Source organism: Lactuca sativa, chromosome 8 (assembly GCF_002870075.4).
Source record: "Lactuca sativa cultivar Salinas chromosome 8, Lsat_Salinas_v11, whole genome shotgun sequence".
Taxonomy (NCBI): Eukaryota; Viridiplantae; Streptophyta; class Magnoliopsida; order Asterales; family Asteraceae; genus Lactuca; species Lactuca sativa.
In genome coordinates, this window is record NC_056630.2 from 98,899,351 (window position 1) to 98,915,860 (window position 16,510).

Below are 16,510 nucleotides of genomic sequence, written 5' to 3' on the forward strand. Positions count from 1 at the left end.
ATGATCTGTTATGTTATGTATGCATTTTATGCTATGGGCCAGAAGGCGATATGTTATGGGCCGGAAGGCAATATATTATGGGCCGGAAGGCGATGTGTTATGGGCCGGAAGGCAATATGAATTGGACTGGAAGGTCGTGGCCTGGAAGGGCGTATATGTGGTTGGTATTTTGGGGGTATCTCACTAAGCTTTCGGGCTTACAGTTGTGGTTTTATGTTTTCAGGTTCTCAAGAGTCTGTGGCAAGGCAAAGGCGTGATCGTACCGTTCCTCGCGTTGGCATTTTATGATATGAACCTGGGAAAATACTCTGTTAAATAATGTATTGAAAACCTTTTTGTAACAACGTTGTTAAAATGGGTGGTTTTTGAAAAGTTTTAATTGTTTTGAAATTTTGGTCGTTACAAAATCGATCTTGGAGAACCAAGATGCTCCATGTAACAGGTCAAAGTGATCATCAATCCTCGGGAATGGGTAACGGTTCTTCACCGTTACCTTGTTCAGCTCCCGATAATCTATACACATCCGATGCGACCCGTCCTTCTTCTTCACAAACAAAATCGAGGCTCCCCAGGGTGAGCTGCTCGGTCTAATGAATCCCTTGTCTAACAGCTCCTGTAGCTATGTAGACAACTCCTGCATCTCGGGAGGAGCCAATCGATATGGTGCCTTGGATATCAGAGCCGCACCAGGGACTAGGTCGATCCTGAACTCTACCTGTCGCTCCGGAGGTATTCCAGGAAGATCCTCTGGGAACACATCAGCGTAGTCTCGTACCATCAGAACCTTGCTCACCGTCGCCTTACCCGACTCCCAGGTATCCATAACATACGCGACATATCCCGCGCAACCCTGCTGAAGGTAGCGCCTAGCTCTTGCTGCTGAACATACTGTGGGTCCACGTTGTGGCCTCTCGCCATGAGTCACCAACTCTCCCCTACTCGGGGTCCTGATCCGCACTAGCTACTGTGCGCAATCTATCACAGCCCCATTAGGGCTCAACCAATCTATGCCTATAACCACCTTGTTCCCACGCAACGGAATGGGAACCAAATCCACCAAGTAGCGCTCCTCAAACAACCTTAGGACACAATCTCTGAACACTGATGATGCTCGCACCGATCGATCGTCGGCAATCTCTACCTCTAAAGGGCAATCCAACATGCCCGAAGATTCCGTAAACCTCTTGCTAAGCGCAAGAGAAACAAACGAACGGGTGGCACCCGAGTCAAACAACACCTGAGCTGGGACACCGTTCACATGGAACGAGCCTAACGCATATACACAGAGCACATATCAATATCATAACATCATAAATATAAAATAGAGGGAAAGAATCACACCCGTCACCACATCGGGTGCAAAACATGCCTCCTCGGTAGTCACCTGAAATGCCCGGCTCCTCACCATTGGATCCTCTGCCTTGCCCTGCCGGCCATCAGTGACCTGCAAGGTCGCTGGAGCTGGCGCCTTCACTGGCGCTGGTGCTGCTGTTAACTGGGGGTAGTTGGCCTTCTTGTGGCCCCTTTGGTTGCAGTGGAAGCATAGCAACTCAAACGTCTGAATAACCGAGGCAGGGGCTGTACAATCCCTACTAAAGTGACCCGCCTTTCCGTACTTATAGCGGCCCGAAGATCCCAATCTGCATGGCCCCTCATGTGGCCTGCCGGATTTCCTACAGCAGCCTGGTCCCGACTGGCCTTCGGCCTACCATCTGGTCCCTTGGGCTTCTTCTCCGAAGCCCCTCCCGTAACCTGCCCCTCCTCTGCCTTCCTCTTCCGGATGTGCTCCAGATCTATCTCCCTCTCCCATGCCCCGGCAATCATAGAGTCTAGGGTAGGGCAAGCTGAAAAACTTACATGCTCCCAAATATCAGCTCGTAGCATGTCATGATAGCGGGTCCTCCTCATATCCTCATCACCTGCGTACTGGGGCACCAACAATGCCCTCTCCCAGAACTTGGCGGTCATTTCTGCCACAGTCTCTGTCGTCTGCCTCATATCTAGGAACTGCTTGGCCAGCTGCTGAAACTCAACAGCCGGTGCAAACTCTGCCTTGAACCTGGTTACAAAGTCCGACCAGGTCATAGCCTCAACAGCCGAGGCTCCCAACGAGTCACCGTCGGACTCCCACCAACGAGTCGTCAACTGTGCAGACTCAATGTCTGCAATCCATCGCCTGGCAGCTATGGGATCCTTCGCCCCATAAAAATCCGGCGTACCACTATCCCTGAAGTCCTTAAAGAACAGTGTGCGAGACCCTAACTGGCTAGATGCCATGTCGCTCCTGAACGCCCTGAGGCGGTCCTCCATCAGCTCGACTATCCCTTCCTTGATCGACCCGAAAATGATGGGGGTCGACTCAAGGATGCCTCTGGTGATCACTGACGCAATGAACTCGCGTAGCCTCTTATCTACTGGCTCGGAACCTGATCCTGAACCCGATCCCTCTCCAGAACTGCCACCTGTTGGCCTCTGACATAGTACCACCATTCTGCACTATACATAGGTGACCATTAGTGATACTGATATCTCTAAGGGATCACATCTATTACAAGTTCCCTGGTCTTGCCTCAGCCTTCCTTAATTCGGGTACGGATCCTCTGCTTTCAGTAGTACAGGCCCATACTACTTTCCACATCTATCCGTACCTTCCTCAAGGACAACCTTGACTCCACTAGGTCCCTTTTCCGCTACTGACCTGTGACAACCGTCAACTTCCGGTCAAGTCAAACCGGTCAACTCAACTAACCCTTGTGTATTAGGGTTTACGTTGTGTAATTACTAAACAACTCGCTATCCTAAGGAGAGATCATAAATCGAAAAGTACGTACATCTAGATCTCCTTAACCCAAATCTATGGTAAGTGACGAGCCAAACCGATAAAACAATGTTGCATACTTATCGGGAGTGTGTAAGATCCTTAAACAAGGCTTAACGGGGTTTACGGACCCTGCATTGCGAAGCCAGACACTCAAAAAGTTCACAAATGAAACCTCTTTCAATCGTTTTCACTCTATCTTTTCTTGTCGAGAATCTCTCCCAAATCTCTCCTAAGTATGAGAAATCTCTCTCAGATATCTCTCTGTATGAGAAATCTCTCCAAGAATGTCAAATCTCTCCCAAATCTCTCTAAGTATGAGAAAACTCTCCCAAATATCTCTTTGTATGAGAAATCTCTACAAGAATGTCAAATCTCTCCCAAATCTCTCTAAGTATGAGAAAGCTCTCCCAAATCTCTGTAAGTATGAGAAATCTCTCCCAAGTATCTCTTTGTATGAGAAATCTCTCCAAGAATGTCAAATCTCTCCCAAATCTCTCTAAGTACGAGAAATCTCTCCCAAATCTCTCTCTGTATGAGAAATCTCTCCAAGAATGTCAAATCTCTCCCAAATCTCTCTAAGTATAAGAAATCTCTCCCAAATATCTCTTTGTATGAGAAATCTCTACAAGAATGTCAAATCTCTCCCAAATCTCTCTAAGTATGAGAAATCTCTCCCAAATCTCTCTAAGTATGAGAAATCTCTCCCAAATATCTCTTTGTATGAGAAATCTCTCCAAGAATGTCAAATCTCTCCCAAATCTCTCTAAGTACGAGAAATCTCTCCCAAATCTCTCTCTGTATGAGAAATCTCTCCAAGAATGTCAAATCTCTCCCAAATCTCTCTAAGTATGAGAAATCTCTCCCAAATATCTCTTTGTATGAGAAATCTCTCCAAGAATGTCAAATCTCTCCCAAATCTCTCTAAGTATGAGAAATCTCTCCCAAATCTCTCTACGTATGAGAAATCTCTCCCAAATATCTCTTTGTATGAGAAATCTCTCCAAGAATGTCAAATCTCTCCCAAATCTCTCTAAGTACGAGAAATCTCTCCCAAATCTCTCTTTGTATGAGAAATCTCTCCAAGAATGTCAAATCTCTCCCAAATCTCTCTAAGTATGAGAAATCTCTCCCAAATATCTCTTTGTATGAGAAATCTCTCCAAGAATGTCAAATCTCTCCCAAATCTCTCTAAGTATGAGAAATCTCTCCCAAATCTCTCTAAGTATGAGAAATCTCTCCCAAATATCTCTTTGTATGAGAAATCTCTCCAAGAATGTCAAATCTCTCCCAAATCTCTCTAAGTATGAGAAATCTCTCCCAAATATCTCTCTGTATGAGAAATCTCTCCAAGAATGTCAAATCTCTCCCAAATCTCTCTAAGTATGAGAAATCTCTCCCAAATATCTCTTTGTATGAGAAATCTCTCCAAGAATGTCAAATCTCTCTAAGTATGAGAAATCTCTCCCAAATCTCTCTAAGTATGACAAATCTCTCCCAAATCTCTCTCGAAATCTCTCTCAAGTTTCTATAATCACTCGGGGCATCCCGACCCTCGAATTTGGCGAAAACAGCCCAAAAACGGAAGTCTATGCGAAAAACGGACTTAAGGAGCCGAAACCCCTCTTAGGACCCGAAAGTCCTCTTAGACCCGAACCCTTCTGAGCCGAAGGCTGCTGAACCGAACCCGAAAGGTCCTCTCGGGCCCGAACCTCGCATGCCACACCCGAACCCGAACGTTCGGCACATTTCGGGTCTGATCACCTTCTCTTCTGAAGACCGCAGACCGAGCCTTCGCTTTTGATGACCTACCGAGCCCTCGCCCTTCGCTCCTCGCACCCCTTCGCTTCGCACCCAGCAGCACTACGGACCGAACCCAGCCTCAGGAGGACCGAGTCTCGGCCAGGACCGAGAGGTCTCGCTGGGAAGCCTCTTTTCTCCCGGTTTTCGACTAATGTTGCGTTTTAGGCCCGTTTTTAATTGTTTTAACACGGGGTTTTCACCCAAAACTTTATTTTAACATATAAGACCCCTAAATTAATGATTAATCACATTTTAAGGATAAAACCTTATCCAAAAGAGAGTAGGTGAAGTACAAAGGTGGAGTGTTGACTTTCCTTTATTTTATGACACAAGCAACCTCCATCACCCACTCCATATCATTATTCCCCATCAACCCTTACCTAGTCACTTCATTGTACTTTTCCCACCTTTTTCCAACCCCACAATTGGTCAAAGGCTAGAAAAGCTTCCTCTCTCCTCACTTCTTTCATTTTCTCTCTTTTCACCAAAAAGATCAAACTCTTTTCTCTCTCATTTTCCCTCTCTAGAATTCGAGATTCAAGGGCTGATCTTGGGATTTTCCTCCACATTTGGTAAGAATATTCCCTTCTCCTTGTAATTATTTCACTTCTTTCTACTCGAATCATGGATATCTTACACAAACTCTCTCATAATTGTGTTAGATCTTCGAATCTTCAAGTGATTCTTCAAGTGTTCTTGGGTTGAACACTTCTCTTCTTCAACACATATCTTCTAAAATCACTCAAGTTGAGTTCATACCCCCTACATTTTCATGTTTTCTCAAGTTTTCAGGGGGGAATACAAGTTAAAACACCAAGAACATAACTACACTTTTCTAACAGCCTTCATCAGAAAAGTTCAACTCCATTCACGGACTGTTTTGGACAACTTAAACATTTTAGTTTTCAAAACTGTTTTAGGTGCAAGTATTTCCACTTCTTAGCTTTAAAATGACTACTTGCACATCTCCACACGATTTCTCTACAATTTATGGTGATTTTTACAAAAGAGATTGTCTTTTCAAACACAAATTCGGACCAGTCTGTGAATGTGAGTATTTTAATATAAGTTAAAGACTTCCAAAAATCATGATAAAAATTATGAGTAAACTAGACTCATTTTAGGAACTCTCAGAATTTACGGATCTAGTTTTTGACTCCGTATGATTTTTCTATGAATTTTCTAAAACAGAATAGAAATGGCAATACTAGAAAAATGTCTTCTATTTCACATACACCTTGTAACTTGTTGAGCAAGGTGTGCACCTTCATGTGATGATGTGTTATTACCATATATGTCATCTTGTCTTATTATATAGACATTCATCAGAAAATAAATGGATTCTTACCTCCATAAGTATGGTAAATATATCAATGATATTACAAGGCTATATCCACTAAAATATAAACATTGGTAAACAATGACAAGTAAGGCTTATGCTCACGACCCACACAAATACTTAATAAACTATAATAGGTATAGTTTAGGGTTATTTTACATAACAAACACATTATTAAAGGTGTCACACATACAAAAGAGTATTACCACTATGAATAATTATGATAAACTATAATAAGTATAGTTAAGCCATTATACCCCCACAAACGAACATGCAAGTTATAATCGGTATAGTTATGGCATATATATATTACAAACAAAGTGATAAACTATAATAGGTATAGTTTACGTTTCATCTACACTACGAACTTAATTACAAGAAAGGAATTCACCATCACCACCACTTTTGATAAGCTATAATATGCATAGTTCATGTTCACTACCACTATCACTATTTGATGGACTATGATATGTATAGGTTATATTCACCATCTCAACCACTTTTAGTAAACTATAATATGCATAGTACATGTTCACTAGTCACTATCACTATCCGATGAACTATGATATGTATAGTTTATGTTCACGGTCACTATTACTATTTCGTACACTACACTAGGATTGGTTCCGGTTTTTGGGTTTAAGTCCACGTTCACTTTCGCATTGTTAGTTTTCGGCTATAATTTCTAAGTGTATATGCTAGAGTTATATAGAATCTAGTCGTGATTGGCTTAGAATTGGTGGTTCCGCCTTATTTCCTGTTCCTCGTTTGGTTGGGCCTAGGGCAGACCCATTACATTCGACGTTTTATCTAACTTTAATTTTATATAACTTATATACACAAGGAAATTATAGAAGGAATCTATAGGGAATTCTAGGATGCACTATTTCATAACATAGAAACTTACATTTCACATTTTGAGGAAAAGCATCGGGTTTTCATATGAATGGGTACATTCCAAAGTACCGGGTTCACATAGAATAGTTATTTTGGTATTAAAATTATATTTCATCTAGAATTGTTAAACTTCAACCATGATCGCTGAGTGTATATGCTTGAGTCATATAAGAATTTAGTCTTGATTGGCTTAGAATTGGTGGGGCCCGCCTCATCTCCTGTTCCTCGTTGGGTTGTGGACCTAGGGCAGACCCACTATATTCAACGTTTTATCTAACTTAAATCTTACATAACTTATATACGCTGGACGATTATAGGGGAAATCTATTGGTCATTCTTGGGTTCATTAACGCATCATATAGAAATATTCTGTTCATACTTAACTAAGAAAATATTGGATTTTCTGGAAATCAAACCCTATCGATTTTACAAGGAAAACGGTTTCTACTTCAAACAAAACTCTTATGAACTCACCAACTTAATTGTTGACACTTTTTCAAAACTACTTGTATTCTCAGGAAATCAGTGAAACAGGAAAACTTCAACACTTAGAGGATGGGACGTTAAACCGTCAACAATTTATTTTTGTCATCATAATGTAATTGATTTTGAAACATGTAAACATATACTTTGGTGTAACTTTTTCAATTATATTTATGATGGTTGTATTTACTTTGAGCACTATTATACACGTTGTTGTGATACTGTACATGAAGTCCTCCACCCCCGGACGTTTCCGCCATCCTTGGTTTGGGGGTGTGACATGACCCTCTGCTATTCCCATTCTAGGCTTGCCCTAGGGAAAATCTCTGACTCCACCCAAACCGGTCCTCAGCCGCTAATGGCCTCCTTGTAATGCCAGTTAGCCATCACCTGAATACTACCACATGTGATGAGGCTCAGATAATCCTTCGAGTAACATACCCATCCCTACAACGGTTAGACTCAAACAAGAGCTATGCAATAGGGCCAAATCCGGTACTCTGAGATTATTCAACCCTGATGAATGTGACGTATTCACCTAATGGCTAACTTCCATCACGCAGAGTTCCATGTAGCGCAAAGTAAGCAGCACTCGGACGGGGGAAAAACTACTCAAGCAAATCTGTCCTCAAAATGAGAAGCTGAACTAGCATATAATGTTAAGCTCATACTACCAGGCATAACCTAATTAGGCTATCCTACTACTGTCTACTCAATACTAGCATGCAATTCTCATAAGCTGAAGCACATAAAGCAGACACATAAGGCATCATTCCTAGATCCTTAGTCCTATTCTAGCATGTTGTACTGCTGAATCTGATAAACATAATATAACATTGTATGGGTACTTTGGGGAATACTTACTTGAGCTCGGCTAGTCGCGCACATCACACACTTCGTTCTTCTTCAAAACTTTTAACTTAACTTGTAGAAAACATTTTCCTTTTTTAAAATCTTTTAGTCTCTCGATTTGAGTTCAGACACCCCCGAGGGTGTGTCCGAATCCCTCAAACCAAGGCTATGATACCAACTTGTAACACCCCAAAATACAGGCCAAAAATTTCATTTTAAATTAAACACTTTACGAAACATTTGAAAATAAACAACATTCGATCCTATCATTTCTTAAAACATGTTACGTGTCTGAAAGCCAAAATATGAAATCAACCATAGTGACAGAGTACAAATCCCAGAACAATATCATAGTGCGGAAAACAAGATGTGTGTATGATGTGCCGCTACCGCGCCAGCTCCTTCCCCTTCGCCGAAGAGGTACCTGAAACCAAAACTATAAACCGTAAGCACAAAGCTTAATGAGTTCCCCCAACGTACCACATACCAAACAATCACATGACATACATACTGCCAGGCAATTCTGGGGTGCCCGACTCACCCGGTACGACCATTCTGGGGTGCCGACATACCCGTGCGGCCATTCTGGGGTGCCATCCTACCCGTGTCAATCCATTCTGGGGTGCTGACCTACCCATGTCAAGCCATTATGGGGTGCTGACCTACTCGTCGGTCCTAACAACCGAACTTGGGGACTATTCCCCTCCTGCTACCACTATCTCATATATCACATCAAGCCAGCATATAAACATATAATCACATACTGTCAGACAAATCTGGGGTGCCTAACCTACCCTTCGGTCCTGACAACCGATCTCTACTACTATTGTATATCATGCTAGCATACAACATATGAGGTAGTAGCAAACCTAGATGATATCACGAAGACAATCATCTAACATACAACTGCTACTGGTGGGTCGGCATTGTGGCCGTAGACCCACCGCTACTGGAAGGTAACTCACCTCGAAGTAGCTGCTGATCTGTGCAGGAACTGTCTGTCTGCTACTGCTGCTCTGGTAATCCTCCGGCTGCAAATCCCACGAAACACTCAATCAAACACTGCTAACCGCCCTAAGGTTAAAATGACCATTTTAACCCTAACCAAGTTAAAAGTCAAAGTCAAAGTCAACTTCCAGTTGACCCGACTCGCCAGTAGGGATCGTATGCTAGACGTTTGTCTTTGTGATATTCATCTATGTTGTTACTACCTAATATATTATATGCTAGCGTGATATGGTATGTGATAGAGATAGAGTTCAGTTGTTAGGACCGAAGGGTAGGTTAGGCACCCCAGATATGCCTAACAGTATGTTATGACATGTTTAGCTGCTAGCATGATATGTTACATGAGATAGAGGTAGTAGGAGGGGGAAGAGTCCCTGAGATTCGGTTGTTAGGACCGAATGGTAGGTCGGACACCCTAGATATGTCTGACAATATATTATACTATGATATATGTGATAGTAGTAGTGGGGGGTGAAATAGTCCCCAAGGTTCGGTTGTTAGGACCGAAGGGTAGGTCAGCGCCCCAGAATGGCTTGACACAAGAAGGACGGCACCCCATAATGGCCATACGGGTAGGTCGGCACCCCAGAATGGCCGTACCGGGTAGGTTGGGTACCCCTAAAATGCCTGGCAGTATGTATATGATATGATTGTATGGTATGTGGTACGATGTGGGAACTCACTAAGGTTCGTGCTTACAGTTTTCAGTTTTGGTTTCAGGTACCTCTTCAGCGAATGGGAAGGAGCTGGCGCGGTAGCGTCACATCATACACAGACACTTTGGTTTTCCGCATTGTGAGATGTTCTGGGATTGTACTCAGACATTATTATTATTTTCATGTTTTGGGTTTTCAGACACTAGATATGTTTTATGAAATGATATCATCGGATGATGTTTTACTACAAATGTTTTACAAACCACTTAATTTAAATGAAATTTTTGGGCGCGAAAATTGGGTCGTTACAAGTTGGTATCAGAGCCCTGGTTTGAGGGATTCGGACAGACATTCAGGGGCGTCTAGACTCAAGTAAGTATTCCCCAAAGTACCCATACAATGTTATGTTATGTTTATCAGATTCAGTAGAGCAGCATGCTAGAATAGGACTAAGGATATAAGAATGATGCCTTTTGTGCCTGCTTTATGTGCTTCAGCTTATGAGAATTGCATGCTAGTATTGAGTAGACAGTAGTAGGATAGCCTATTTAGGTTATGCCTGGTAGTATGAGCTTAGCATTGTATGCTAGTTCAGCTTCTCATTATGAGGACAGACTTGCTTGAGTAGTTTTCGTACGTCTGAATGTTGCTTGCTTTGTGCTTTGTGGGACTTTGAGTGATGGGAGTAAGTCATTGGGTGAATACGTCAGATTACATGTGATCAGGGTTGAATAATCTCAGAGTGCTGGATTTGGCCCTATTACGCAGCTCTTGTTTGAGTCTAACCGTTGTAGGGACGAGTATGTTACTCGAAGGATTATCTGAGCCTCATCACATGTGATGATATTAAGGTAATGGCTAATTGGCATTACAAGGAGGCCTTCAGCAGCTGAGGACCGGTTTGGGTGGAGTCAGAGATTTTCCCTAGGGCAAGCCTAGAATGGGAATAGCAGAGGATCAGTAGTGGTGAAAGGGATCTGGTGGAGTCAAAGCTATTCTTGAGGAAGGTACGGATAGATGTGGAAGCTAGTATGGGCGCGTACTACTGAAAGTGGAGGATCCGTACCCCGAACTAAGAAGGGCTGAGGCAAGACTAGGGAACTTGTAATAGATGTGATCCCTTTAGAGGTATCAGTATCACTAACAGTTGCATGTATGTATTGCAGCATGGAGGTACTACGTCAGAGGCCAACAGTTGGCAGTTCTGGAGAGGGATCGGGTTCAGGATGAGGTTCCGAGCCAGTAGATGAGAGGCTACGCGAGTTCATTGCGTCAGAGATCACCAGAGGCATCCTTGAGTCGACCCCCATCATTTTCGGGTCGATCAAGGAAGGGATAGTTGAGCTGATGGAGGACTGCCTCAGGGCGTTCAGGAGTGACATGGCATCTGGCCAGTCAGGATCTCGCACACTGTCCTTTAATGACTTCAAGGGTAGTGGTGCGCCGGATTTCCATGGGGCGAAGGACCCCATTGCTGCCATACTATGGATTGCGGACATTGAGTCCGCACAGCTGACCAACTTCTGCCCCAAGGGGTCGAAGGTGAGATATGCAGCAGGTTCAGGGCAGAGTTTGCGCCAGCTGTCGAGCTTCAGCAGCTGGCCAGGGAGTTTTTAGATATGAGGCAGACGACGGATACTGTGGCGGAGATCACCGCCAAGTTCCGGGAGAGGGAGTTGTTAATTCCCCAGTATGCGGGGGATGAGGATATGAGGAGGACCCGCTACCATGACATGCTACGGGATGACATCCAAGAGCATGTTAGCTTTTCAGCTTGCCCTACCCGGGAGTCCATGATTGCCAGGGCGAGGGAGAGGGAGATCAATCTGGAGCATGTCCGGAAGAGGAAAGTAGAGGAGGGGCAGTCGATTGGGGCTTCGGGGAAGAAGCCCAAAGGATCAGATAGTAGGCTGAAAGGGCAGTCAGGACTGGGACGCTGCAGGAAATGCGGCAGGCCACATGAGGGGGCGTGTAGACTGGGATCGTCAGGCTGCTATAAGTGCGGCAAGACAGGGCATTTCAGCAGGGATTGTACTGCCCTTGCACCGGTTATTCTGACGTCTGAGTTTTTGTGTTTCCATTGCAACCAGAGTGGCCACAAGAAGGCCAATTGCCCCCAACTGACATCAACATCAGCGTCAATGAAGACGCTAGCTCCAGCGATCCTGTGGATCACTGATGGCCGGCAAGGCAAGACAGAGGCTCCAGTGGTGAGGAGCCGGGCATTCCAGTTGACTACCGAGGAGGCATGCACTGCACCCGATGTGGTGACGGGTATGACTTCTTATATATGTTGTTATGATATGTTGCTGTGCTTTTGATATGTTATGTATGTGTTCTGTTTAGGATCGTTCCATGTGAACGGTATCCCAGTTCAGGTATTGTTTGATTCGGGTGCTACCCGATCGTTTGTTTCTCTTGCGCTCAGCAAGAGATTTTCCGAGTCTTCAGGCATGTTGGATTGCCCTCTAGACGTAGAGATTGCAGATGACCGTTCGGTGCGAGCATCGACGGTGTTCCGAGATTGTGTGCTGAGGTTATTTGAGGAGTGTTATCTGGTGGATCTGGTTCCCATACCTTTGCGGGGGAACAAGGTTATTATCGGTATGGATTGGTTAAGCCCCAATGGGGCAGTGATCGACTGCGCGTAGCAGTTGGTGCGGATCAGGACCCCAAGTGGGGGAGAGCTGGTGATTCAGGGCGAGAAGCCACAACGAGGAACAGCCCTATGTTCAGCAGCGAGAGCTAGGTGTTACCTCCAACAAGGTTGCGCAGGTTATGTCGCGTATGATATGGATACCCGGGAGGCGGGTAGAGCGACGGTGGGCGAGGTGCCCGTAGTACGAGAGTTCGCGGACGTATTCCACAAGGAGCTGCCTGAGATACCTCCGGAGCGCCAGGTGGAGTTCAGGATCGACCTAGTCCCTGGTGCGACTCCGATAGCCAAGACACCCTATCGGTTGGATCCTCCTGAGATGCAGGAGTTGTCTACACAGCTGCAGGAGTTACTAGACAAGGGATTTATCAGGCCAAGTAGTTCGCCTTGGGGAGTCCCGATTCTGTTTGTGAAGAAGAATGATGGGTCGCATCGTATGTGTATAGACTATAGGGAGCTGAATAAGGTAACGGTGAAGAACTATTACCCACTCCCAAGGATTGATGACATCTTTGACCAGCTACATGGAGCATCTTGGTTATCCAAGATTGATCTGCGTTCAGGATATCATCATATGAGGGTCATAGAGGAGGATGTGCAGAAGACTACGTTTCGGACACGCTATGGCCACTACGAGTTTGTGGTGATGCCCTTCGGGCTCACCAATGCTCCTGCCGCGTTCATGGACCTCATGAACCGCGTGTGTAGACCGATGTTAGACCGGTCAGTGATAGTGTTTATTGATGATATCTTGGTTTATTCCAAGAAACAGGAGGAGCACGAGGAGACCTGCGGGAGGTGTTGGAGACTTTGAGGAGGGAGAGCTTGTATGCCAAGTTCTCCAAATGCGAGTTTTGGTAGCGCGAGGTGCAGTTTCTTGGGCACCTTGTCAACCAGAATGGGATTTCGGTAGATCCGGCCAAGGTGGAGGCCGTGATGAGATGGGAGGTTCCGAAGTCTCCATCTGAGATTTGGAGTTTCCTGGGATTAGCGGACTATTATCGGAGATTCATCCAGGTTTTCTCCAAGATAGTCGTACCCTTGACCAGGCTAACAAGGAAGGTCATGGTCTTTCGTTGGGGGCCTGAGCAGCAGGCAGCGTTCGAGACACTGAGACAGAGATTGTGCGACGCACCAATCTTAGCCCTGCCAGAGGGCATGGAGGATTTTGTTGTTTACTGCGATGCTTCCATCTCAGGTTTGGGCGCGGTGTTGATGCAGAGAGGGCATGTCATCGCCTACGCGTCGAGGCAGCTGAAGCCTCACGAGGCAAATTACCCGACGCATGACTTGGAGCTGGGAGCTGTTGTGTTCGCCCTCAAGATTTGGTTTCATTACCACTATGGGGTTCGTTATACCATTTACACGGACCATAAGAGTTTGAGGTACCTCATGGATCAGCCAAATCTAAACACGAGGCAGTGTCGGTGGATGGATGTGGTAAAGGATTACGATTGCGAGATCCTTTATCACCCGGGTAAGGCCAATCTGGTGGCCGATGCGCTTAGCCGCAAGGCGGTGCCGATCAGGGGTATCTGCATGCGGATGACAGTGGTGACTCCGCTATTGGAGCGGATTCGGGAGGCCCAGCAGGAGGCCATGAAGGAGGAGCATCGGAAGAGTGAGCGCATAGCGGGTCAGGTTTCCTCCTTCGACTATGACAACAGGGGATTATTGACATTACACCGCAGGGTGTAGGTGCCATACCTCAGAGGCGTGCGCCAGATCTTGATGGAGGAGGCGCACAAATCCCAATTCTCCATTCATCCCGGGGCGACGAAGATGTATAGGGATCTTCGTCTGCACTTTTGGTGGCCCTGCATGAAGTGGGATGTGGCATGGTACGTGGAGCGGTGCTTGACCTGCAGGAAGGTCAAGGCCGAGCATCAAAGATCTCACGGCAAGATGCAGCCGTTGGATATCTCGCTGTGGAAATGGGAGGATATTACGATGGATTTTATCACCAAGCTTCCCAGGACTGCGCGGGGAGTGGATTTGATATGGGTCATCGTGGATCGATTGACCAAGAGCGCCCATTTTATCCCAATTCAAGAGAGAAACTCGGCCGAGAAATTGACCGATATCTATATTAGAGAGGTGGTGGTCTGGCACGGAGTGCTAGTTTTGGTGATTTCGGATAGGGATGTGCGGTTCACATCCAGGTTTTGGAAGAAATTCCACGACGAGTTGGGTACTCGTCTGCATTTCAGCACCGCCTTTCACCCGCAGACGGATGGCCAGAGCGAGCGGACCATCCAGACTCTGGAGGACATGCTGCGGGCATGTGTTTTAGACTTTAGAGGTAGCTGGGATACCTACCTTCCGTTGGCGGAGTTCTCGTATAATAATAGCTATCATGTGAGCATCGGCCGTCCTCCCTTCGAGATGTTGTATGGGAGGAGGTGCAGGATCCCGATATGTTGGGGTGAGGTTGGCCAGAGGGTCATGTGGAGCACTGAAGTAGTGCTCAAGACGACAGAGAAGATTCAGTAGGCCGGAGCAGATTCAGGAAGCGGGGCAAGTTGGGCCCAAGGTATATTGGACCGTTCAGGGTTATATCCCCGGTGGGCGAGGTGGCTTATAGGCTGGATTTGCCAGCCAAACTCAGTCAGATACACAACACTTTCCATGTTTCTCAGCTGTGAAAGTGCCTGGTGGACGACTCAGCAGTGGTACCCTTGGAGAACATTCAGGTTGATGGCAGCCTGAATTACATCGAGCGGCCTGTAGAGATCCTTGACTGGAAGTCAAAGGATCTGAGGAACAAAAGAGTAGAACTCGTGAAGGTGCAATGGCAGCACCGGAAGGGTCGGAGTGGACTTGGGAGCCGGTGGATGAGATGATGGAGCACTACCCGAGCTGTTTCAGGATTGAGCAGTAGACTTCGAGGACGAAGTCTAAAATAAGTGTGGGAGATTTGTAGCACCTGGTTCTTGGTACGTGCTCTTTTTATTAAATTTTTTAATATTTTGCATTTGGCCTTGGACTCAGCGAGTTGAAGGACCAACTCGTCGTGTAGAAGTGGGATGAGGTGCGGAGTTATGTTGTGGACTCGGTGAGTCGAGTCCCGGACTCGACGAGTAGACCCTATTTGGGCAAAAACCCTAATCTGAGGGTTTGCACCCTATTTAAACACCTTAACCCGGCCTCCTTAGTCCCATTTTCTCCCAGAAGACCCCCCATAGCAAACCATAGCCTTTATTAAAGCAATCTAAGGCTTTTGGAGTGATTTTGGTGCTTTTGTGATCCAAGGAAGGAAAGAAAAGCTTGAAGGATCAAGAGGAGGCTAGAAGGATTCGGTTTTGAGCATCATTTGCTGACTTCAGAAGGTATAAAGTCTATACCTTGCTTGCTCTTTTGATAGATCCCATTTTGTGGAGTTTTAGGGCTTTTCTAAGGCATTTTGGTCACCAACCATGATTGCAAGCATGGTTTGAGGTTGATGTTTCGGATCTAGGTCCTTTGAGGGGTTACAAGGCAGAAAGGAGTGGCTTTTGCACTCAAGGAAGGCCCCATGCATTGTGAGAGCTTGTTTTAGGACCTTTTGAGCTTAAAGTCCCATACAAGCACGTAAAGGTTGCAACTTTACATGCTAGATCGATTGTAGAAGCATAGATCTACATTTTGATCAAGTGTTGTACGTCAGAAAGCGAAGATTCAGTGAGTGGTTGTGACCAGCTCGACGAGTCCGTTCTTGGACTCGGTGAGTCCAAGGTTCTGTCCCATATCAATTGAGGGTCATAAGGACCCAGTTGAGTGTGGAAAGGTTTTAAGGGGGTCCCAAGGGGGTAACCCAACGTTCTAGACTAAGCCATTGTTCTAGAAGTTCATGGGAATCGGCGAGTGCATGAACAGACTCGGCGAGTCCAAGGCAATCTTCTTAAGAATGAAGATGAACTCGACGAGTTGTTCATACAACTCGGCGAGTCAAGGACAGGACTTGAGTATCAGTTGATGATGAACTCGACGAGTTGTTCATACAACTCGGTGAGTCGGAT